Source organism: Aegilops tauschii, unplaced genomic scaffold, assembly GCF_002575655.3.
Source record: "Aegilops tauschii subsp. strangulata cultivar AL8/78 unplaced genomic scaffold, Aet v6.0 ptg000076l_subseq_5457420:6198992_obj, whole genome shotgun sequence".
Classification (NCBI taxonomy): Eukaryota; Viridiplantae; Streptophyta; class Magnoliopsida; order Poales; family Poaceae; genus Aegilops; species Aegilops tauschii.
The window spans coordinates 52,129-61,286 of NW_027332479.1; the positions used below are offsets into that span (position 1 = coordinate 52,129).

The 9,158-nt window shown below is 45.4% G+C and overlaps 1 pseudogene; it reads right to left on the reverse strand.

The window, feature by feature from the left end:
* Positions 1-6,576: 6,576 nt before the first annotated feature.
* On the reverse strand, positions 6,577-7,806 carry LOC109762660 (uncharacterized; annotated as a pseudogene).
* Positions 7,807-9,158: the final 1,352 nt, after the last annotated feature.

Sequence of the window (9,158 nt, forward strand, 5' to 3'; positions counted from 1 at the left end):
TATATGGTGATTGGGCAAATACATTTAGGATGCTTTACAACTTCAAAGCAGAGGTGGAAAAGAGGTCACCTGGCAGTGTTGTGGAGATAGATACTGAGGTATCAGCCGAAGGTGAAGTCAAGTTCTCCAAGTTTTTTATGGCTTTGAAGCCTTGCATCGATGGCTTCAAAGCAGGCTGCCGTCCATATTTGAGCATAGACTCATCATTTTTGACAGGCAAGTGGAATGGTCAGTTGGCAGCATGCAATGCTCTAGATGGACACAACTGGATGTTTCCTATTGCTGTTGGCTTGTTTCAGTCAGAAACAGAGGCTTCATGGACATGGTTCATGATCCAGTTGAAAAGATGCCTAGGCCCAATGTCACCTTTGGCTATACACACAGATGCATGTAAGGGGCTGGAAAATTCAGTGAAAAATGTTTTCCCACATACTGAGCAGAGGGAGTGCTTCGGTCATTTGTGGATGAATTTGCTCAAAAAATTTAGAGGAGAAGAATTTGGGCGCATGTGGCCAGCAGCAAGATCTTACACTAGAGAGACACACAAATATCATCTTGATAAGATAATGGCAGCATGCGATGAGTTTGGTCCATGGCTGAACACCTACCATTCTTTGTTATGGTACAGGTCAGGATTCAAGACTGCCATCAAGTGTGACCACATCAACAACAATTTGGCAGAGAGTTTCAACAACAAGCTGAAGGAGTTAAAAGATTTGCCTGTGCATGACATGGTTGACCAAATCAGGATCATGCTCATGCGGTTGTGGGAATTGAGAAGAAGGATAGGTGATTGTCTACAAGGTGACAAGCTTCCAGCAGTGGTACAACAGGTGGTCAATAGGAGCAGAAGTCTTTCACATTTGTTTGTTGAAAAATCTTCACCTTGGGATGCTGAAGTTAGAGATAACAAAAATGGAAGGAGACATGTTGTTAACACTGAATTGCATGATTGCACTTGCCTCGAGTGGCAACACACTGGTAAACCATGTGAGCATGCCATTCTTTTCTTAGCATCCCAACGGAAGATAAACATGCACCCATATTTGCATGAATATTATTCAGTAGAAAAATTCAAAGCTGCATATGCTACTCCAATTCCAGCACTTCCAGATGAGTCTCAGTGGCCTGATGTGGAGATTAAATTTTCCATGTGTCCTCCCTTGACGAAAAGAAAGGCTGGCAGACCTAAACAGAGTAGATTCAAGGCATGGTTTGAGAAAGGTGGGAGTAGTAAGAAGGGAAAGAAAGATGGAAAGCCAAAAAGGGCCCAAAAAGGTAACAAGAACAGATGCAAGTTGTGCCAGGAACTTGGGCACAGAGTGGGGTCTGTCAAATGCCGTTACACTCCTGAAAAGCGAAAGTATGTTCTTGTTTATTTGTCTGTGTTTTGATTTGGTGCTTTTTTCCAATTACTATATCTATAACATTTTCCCAATGGCCAAGAGGAAGCGCGCAAGTCAACCCCTTGTTGTTGAACAGTGTTGGCCAACAAAAAAAGCAAGAGCCAATGGCTGTAGAAAGAAGAGAAGTGTGCCTGAGCCTGAGCAGACTGAAGAAAATCATGCTGCAGTCAACATTCAGACTGAAGAAACTGATGTCGAGGTGCACACCGAAGAAACTAAAATTGCAGTCAACATTCAGACTGAAGAAACTGCTCTCGAGGTTGGAACTGAACCTGAGCGTGTCGAGGCTCAGACTGAAGAAACCCATGTTGAGGTACACACCGAAGAAACTGAAACTGCTGTCAACGTTCAGACTGAAGACACTAATCTCGAGGGTGTTGGCGAGGTGTTGAAAAGACCAGTGAAGAAAACCAAGATGATCAGTGAACTTGTGTGTAGTAGAACCAAAAACAAGAAGTGCTAAGGCGAAGAAGGGCACACGACATGGTAGGAAGAGGTAGAACAGAGAACTGTTTGAAAATTTGTGTCATGTAATAATATTTGTAACTTGATGCGTACTGGTAGTCACTATGTATCCCCGTATTTCTATCCGAACTTGTTTGTTGGTCATTGTTTTAAATTCAAATTTGGATTCAAAGTTGGGCTCAAATTTTAATTAGGGATGGGGTATTGATGTTTTAATTCTATCTAAAGTACCTCAACTGAAATATGTTTGCTTGCTGATCAATCCGAGCCCTTTTGGTAAGTAAAATTCATAGTCATGAAAAGTGTGTTTCAAATGACCTCCAAAGATAGGGTAAACGGCTTCATATTTAAACAAGTTTTTGGCACCTTGTCTAAACCAGCCAAATAATTTTTCTACACATCTATTCTACCTATGTAGTGTAAATCTAAAGTCTCACTATTTATTGAATTAATTTTATATTATTTTCTTTTCTTTTTGAAAAAACAAGGTTTAATAGAAAATTATATATAAAACAAGTTTAAAACATGAAAATGGGAAGTAAGTTAAGATCTTTCTTAGTCAATCCAAAATGAAGTTTTGGTGAGGTTTTCACACTTTTCATTTTCAAAACCCCACCTACTCTCGGGTGCCCACTACTCTCTCCCTTGAACTCCATACTACATTGTTCAAGGAATGATAATTTAGTGAAGGATTTTTCGTAAAAATGTATGTAAACCATATTTTTATATTTTTCTCGTTACTATACGACATAATAAGACTATGCGCGCAAGTTTTATATTTTTTTGATTTTTTCGAATTAGTTATGCTCAACCATAATCACTCAAAACCCCTCAAAACCTCTGAAAACCCCTCAAAACCCCGCACACTCCCGGGTCGTCGATCGTTGTGCGTGGACGGTTGGGATCAGGCGCTAGGGTTAGCTACAGTGTCCTTCGATCCGCATGAGACGCGCTGATTGGTTGAATCAGTGGGGTTTGGATCAGCCTCTCTCGTTGGGGCATCAGGACCGTTCTTTTGAATCCAACGGCACGAGTTGACAAGGTGCATGGACCAAGCCTATGCAGCGCCCTTTCCATCGTTGCATGCGTGCCTACCCGCAGCGCCGGCGCCCGTTGCAGCATGCATGCCCACCCGCAGCACTGCGCCTGTGCGTTGCATGCATGCCCTCGACGTAGCCCTGCTCCGCCACCCCTCTCGACGCAGTAAGCTGTCGCATGCCTACCATTAGCACCGATGCAGCGTCGCATCAAAGCATGCACCCGGCCACAATGCAACAGGCAGACCCCGATGCAGAGACAACCAAAAAGCCAACGGTGCATGGCGTGCGGTGCATTGTGTGCTCCTCTTTGAACGACACAATACTGGCATGATGGGTATTGATGCAGTTCAAATGGCATGCTTCTCGTTACAGGATGGGAAAATTAAGGCGTTCATTATTGTCACGTCTCCCATCGACCGAACGTTGCCCTCTAGCCAGGCCCTAGCAAGCAGGCTACATTGCCATGCATGCATGCACGGGCGGCACACGCAGAGAACCCGGGGCAGACGTCTCCCCTTCACCCACGACGACACAGACGCGTGCGTGAGACCATCCCCCTTGACCCGCGACCGGTGGCACAGAAGCGTCGCAGCCCGTTTCCCACGCTCGTGTACACACTTCGTTGGGGCGCCACCAAACGCCGCCCGCCCATTAATTCTACCGGGTGAAACCACTCGAAGAAATCAAAAACCACGTCGCACTTGGGCTATTTAAGCCGGGCACTATCGTCTTCCTCTCCCTCCTCATCCATACCCCATCCTCTGCCTCCTCTGCCCTCCTTCTTCCTTCTTCTCCATCAAACCCGATCGAGCCCTCGAGCCACCATGCAGTACAACGCCCCCACCTACCGCTTCCCCCCAACCGTGCCGGAAAGGCTCTACCCAGCCGGAGTCTACGTAGAGAGAACCCTTAGGGTGTGGGCGATCTCAAGGTGGAGGGGCGCAAGGGAGTTAACGGAGTTCGTCCTTGCGGCCGGCTTCCGCCACCTCCCCCCCCCCCCCCGGCTCTCCAAGGATGTACCATGTTGAGGAGGTCAACCACAATGGCGTTGTGGTTGGGCTCCTCGCTACGTTCACTAACCCCTTCGATGCTTTCCACCTCCTCGGGCGAGTGTATTGGGTTGGTTGTGAGTTCATAGCTTTCACCACCCATAACATCTTCACCGACTTCAACAACATCTTCCCCAACAACGGCGTTATGCACACGCTCCCGTACCCCATCAACAACGGGGAGGAGTGAAGGGCGCCCGGAGGAGCGAGGTGGCGTTCACCCGGAGGAGGAGGAGAAGAAGAACGCGAAGAAGAACCCGCGTTTGGTGCCCCCCGATCTATCTAGCTTGCTATATATCTATCGTATTAGTATTGTAAGTTGTAATCGTTATGCTACTATTATTAAGTTGTATTAGTATTTTAAGTTGTAAGGCTATCGTGGAGTTGTAAGGCTATTGTGGAACTATGGGTTGCAATCGTTATGCTTCTATATAATCGTTATGCTACTATATATATTGTGTGTTTCATGCTATTATTTGTAGATTGCTATGGGTTGTTCTTGCTATTATTTGTGTATTCTATGGGTTGCTACCGGCCCGGGTTGCTACATCCCAATCACCACACACACCATCTCCAAAATGTTGGCCAAATAATGGGTCATGACCCAAACCATGGACATGCAACTAGGAGCCCCATGCAAATCCACTATGGACATGCAACTAGGAAATGCAAACTAATTCACTTCATGTAAGCATGCAACTCATTTAGTTCATGGAACCGTAGACATGCATAAAAACAAGTAACATTTAGTTTTAGTGCATCAAAAAATGATCCATCACAAAATTTAGTGCAAGAAAAAGGGGCGCCCAAGAAAAAGGCCACGGTAAAAACAAGTAACATTTTATTTGCCGAAGTTAGAGGTGGGCTGGTGCCCCTACGCGGGTGGGCTGGTCTCTATTTAGGCATGGCTATTTTTTCACGGCCCAACATCTATTCGGTAGCCCAGTTTTGTTTCTTACTAGAAACTGAATTTGGGTGTGTACTCTGTTAACTCAAGAACAAAAACAGAGAAAACAGAGCATGAACACTGAATAATCTGTCTTCCAAATTGCTGCTTCAATTCAGATAGATGAACTTGGCATGGCGCACAGATCACATCCTCTACCCTGACAGGCCTAAATGCCCATTCTAATGACGGATGAACAACAAATAAAACAAAAACAGAGCAATGATACAACAATAGAAACCCCTGCCATGAAATTTGCTTGCTTCTGCAAATCGATCATCTGCATTATATGTTTCTTGATCTTCTTCAGTTCCTCGGTCAGTTCGGACTCCACATGCAGTTCAGCATTGCGTGCATACATCGCCATCGGCACGACTCTGCCCGCCCCTCCGCCCGAGCTCCCCATATTTTCCACAGCAATCGGCGGCACCCCGCCCAAATTGAGCTCCCAGGTTGCGGCCACGCGCGAATCAACGTAGCCCTCAAACTGAATCCTATGAACATATTCATGAATCCACTTGAAATGGTAACATTTCTTCAGGATCTGGAAACAACAACATGAACCCTAAATCCCAAATTCGAGGAGAAAAAAATAAAATATGGAGAAATCAGAGCAAAAGACAGCGAAAGAACGGGCTTAGAACTTAGATCTAACATTGCCATCCCTTCCTGCCATTGGTTTGCTCAAGCATTTCACAAATTCCCGCCTAAGATTGCCATTGTCATCCCTCTTAGTGATCAACCATTTAAGAGGGTCTGGGCATGGGCAGTCAGGGCACCTTGTGAGCAGCACTGGTCCATACTGTCGCCATTTTGAGTGCGTGGCGGAGGAGGTAGACATTTGTGCTAGGTCACCGGAGAAGAGAAAGATTGGGAAAGGGGATGAATGGGCGGCGGCGGGCGGACGGGCACGGGCGCTCGTCTCTTCTAGCTACGAGGAGGTGGGTCCCGCGAGTAGACAAGTGGTGGGTCCCGCGCTTACGTGGATAAGTGGTGGGTCCAGCCCCCAACAGCTAACGAGGGCATCATTTGAGTTTAACAGCCATGTCGTGCGTGGGTTATTTACCTGCTCAAAATTGTCGCACCACAGTCATTCGCTCGAACAACGTCGCACTCTTGCCAATTCATCTCAAATGTGTCGCACAGGAGCTATTGGCCCAAAGTGCTCCTGTCCTGCAGCATGAAAACTGAAAAGCAACATGGCTTTGAAAGCTCAATGGCACTGGATACCTGCTCCAAAATTCATTTTCTTTGCTCAGCGGACTTATGCCGAGTGAATATAAGATCTAATAGTCAAATCCAGTTGTATACATGTACGTGGTACACAGCCCCAAACCCTTTTCACATAAACGACAAACAGTGAACTTGAAAACCAATCTGCTATTTGGTTCCCAAGCCAAATCATTTCATTCAGTAATGCACACGCTGTTTCTTTAGGATCTTGTCACTGCATTTCACTGAATCAAGTGGACATTCAAGGGTTTGTTAATAGCCAGTGGATGGTAACCATGTAAAAACCGAACTGACACAGCTACCTTTGCTTTTAAAACTGCTATCCAGAGTTCAAACAGGGGGCTGCTATAATTTGATAATTTCTACTCAGGCAAATCCTATATATGAAAATACAGAAACTAGAAATGTATTGACTAAGACAATAAATGCTAACCCCTTCATATAGTTGGTGCAGACAATGATGGTGGGAATCCAGCATATAATAGACCATGTAAGATGGGTTTGCTAAGCTTAGCAAACAACTCGACCTGCAACGTCTTCACGTCCACCAAAAGGCATCCTAACTTCAGCTCCTCTGGCAAAGATGTGGTGTACAACGCTTCCATGAGCAGGTATCCACCGGCTACACCAATGAAAACAGCACGCTTTACAGGCAACAGGATGACCTTCTCCGAGTGCCACTGGTTATTCCTCATAATGGAATACGCTAGCCAATATGGATCATCATCGCTATCCTTATCATAGACTTTAGTGAGCATCCCGAGCGTTCCTTCAGTTGTCTCCAGAATGGCAAACTCACTTGTCCAGTTTTGATCAGGAGGGAGGTCGACAACAGAGAACTTCATTGCGCACACATCAAGCACAAGCAACTTGCTCAGGAAATGCAAACATCAATAGAAGCATCTGTTGGCATATTGATGATTGGAGTAGGACAGCCCATGCTCAGAGTTCTCAACTGAAGCAAACACAGCCGGAGCGCTCCATTGGTCAAACGTACGAGCATGCCACTGTCTATCCAAAGAGGAGGAGGAGACCACAAGCAGCAGATTCATTCTGCATTTGGCCAAACACATCACCTTGAATGATAAAGGATCCTCATCCTCGCCAGGAGCAAGGAACGTCTCCAGACTGAGGACGTCGGGTTTACGGACAAGCGCTTTCAGGCCGACGGGGAGGGCGGGCAGCACGATGTAGCGGCGGTGCACGGGGTCGCACACAGCGAGTTCCCTGACAAAAAATTGGCACACCTCAGCGCCCATGGCCCCGGTTTTTTCCTTGGCCGGGTCGCTGGCTAGGAGGGCGCGGCCGTGAAAGAAGTCAACTTGACTCCAGGAGCGCCCGGCGGTGGAGGGGAGTAAAGAGGAGCATGAGAAATTGAATCCGGTGAAGGCGCGGGCTGTGGTGGCGGAGGGGTGCGGCGGCTGGGCTGGGATGAAGGGATCTTGGAGCACGCCGATGAGGGGCGGCGGGTGGAGGACGCGGTAGAGGCGGAGGAAGGCGTGGCCGGCTATGACGTGGCGGAAGGAGGCGCAGGCGGTGGAGGCGCGGGCCAGGTCGGCGGCATCGGGGAGGCGGAGGAAGATGTCCTCGAGCAACACTTCCGGAATATCCGCGATGGACGGCGGCGGCGGTGGGCTTTGGTGGGAGCTTGGCGGCGGCGGCGCCATTACTGTCGTCGGGGAATTCCCATAGGAATGACGTGTTTTTTTTTATACTAGGTAATTGCTCGTGCGTTGCAATGGGAACATAAATGTTCTAGTGGCTCGATCCTAAACATGTCAAACATATATCTTAGATATAGTATACGAATATATTTAAAATGGTATAGTAGTATATATAGTACCACATGGTAGTATATGAGACATATGGGGTAACTACCACTGGCTGACAGATATTAATCCTATTCATCACCCAGGATGCAGAATAAGTTATTCTTCACCCAAGGTAATCTTACGATCGCTTCATAAATAAATTACGTTTGAAATACAAATAGTTACATTCATATTGTTTCACTACGTAAAATTTGATATAAGAAAACAAAAAAAAATAGGTTATAAGACCTATTTTATCGCATTTTATGTATGTTTTTTGTATGTTTTACATTACGTTTTTACGTTCGTAATTTTATGTAACATAAAATATTTTTTGCGGCGAGTATATATTTTCTTACGTTCTCTTTTTACGTATGAAGTAAGACAAAATTTACGAAACCTAAAAATACGGTGCATTGACCTCAAAATAGAGAGGGGGTGAAGAATAACTATTTCTCATCCAGGGTGACGAATAGCGCGACCCTATATATATATATATATATATATCAACAGTCTGGAAGGCATGAAAACCTGGACAGTGTATACCTTGAACTATGTCAATGGCTTGAGCTTGTACTCCCAAGTCCCAACTGTTTCACCATCTAAATCTGGTCAACATTATCAGCATGATCAGCGTTTACTCTTTACTTTCTCATGTGCAACATCATCATGAGTACGATCTTAGATGATAAACAGTGTCCACTACTTATGGTTGTTTATTGTGTGAATCTTCAATCGGAGTCAGGTGCCCTTGGTGCCTTTCTTGCACAAACTAAAACTTCAAAAAGTGAACAGAATCTGATGAAGTAATTAGGATAGAAAATTCCTAGTAGCGGAATACAAGGTGAAAAAACTGAAAGTAATTTACTATACTACTATAGTTTAGTACAACTTCTTCACATGTATAGGAATTGAATAATGACCAACAATCTAAAATCATTCACTTACGAAGAAAGAGGGAAGAGAACAGAGGGGAAACCATCATATCCAGATGTGGCATACTCGGCTCCTTCCTGTCTTGTCACCATCTTCGTTCATGTTCTTTGCTGGTCGATTTTCTCAGCAGGGGCCAGGGCACAGGAAGCTTTGTTCAAGGAAGAACCTTTGTGAGGCCAAATAACCAACAAAATTCTTGTTTACATAGACACAATAAAACATAAATGATGAACTACACAATAATTTCTTAGTGATCATGCAATAAGCTGGTC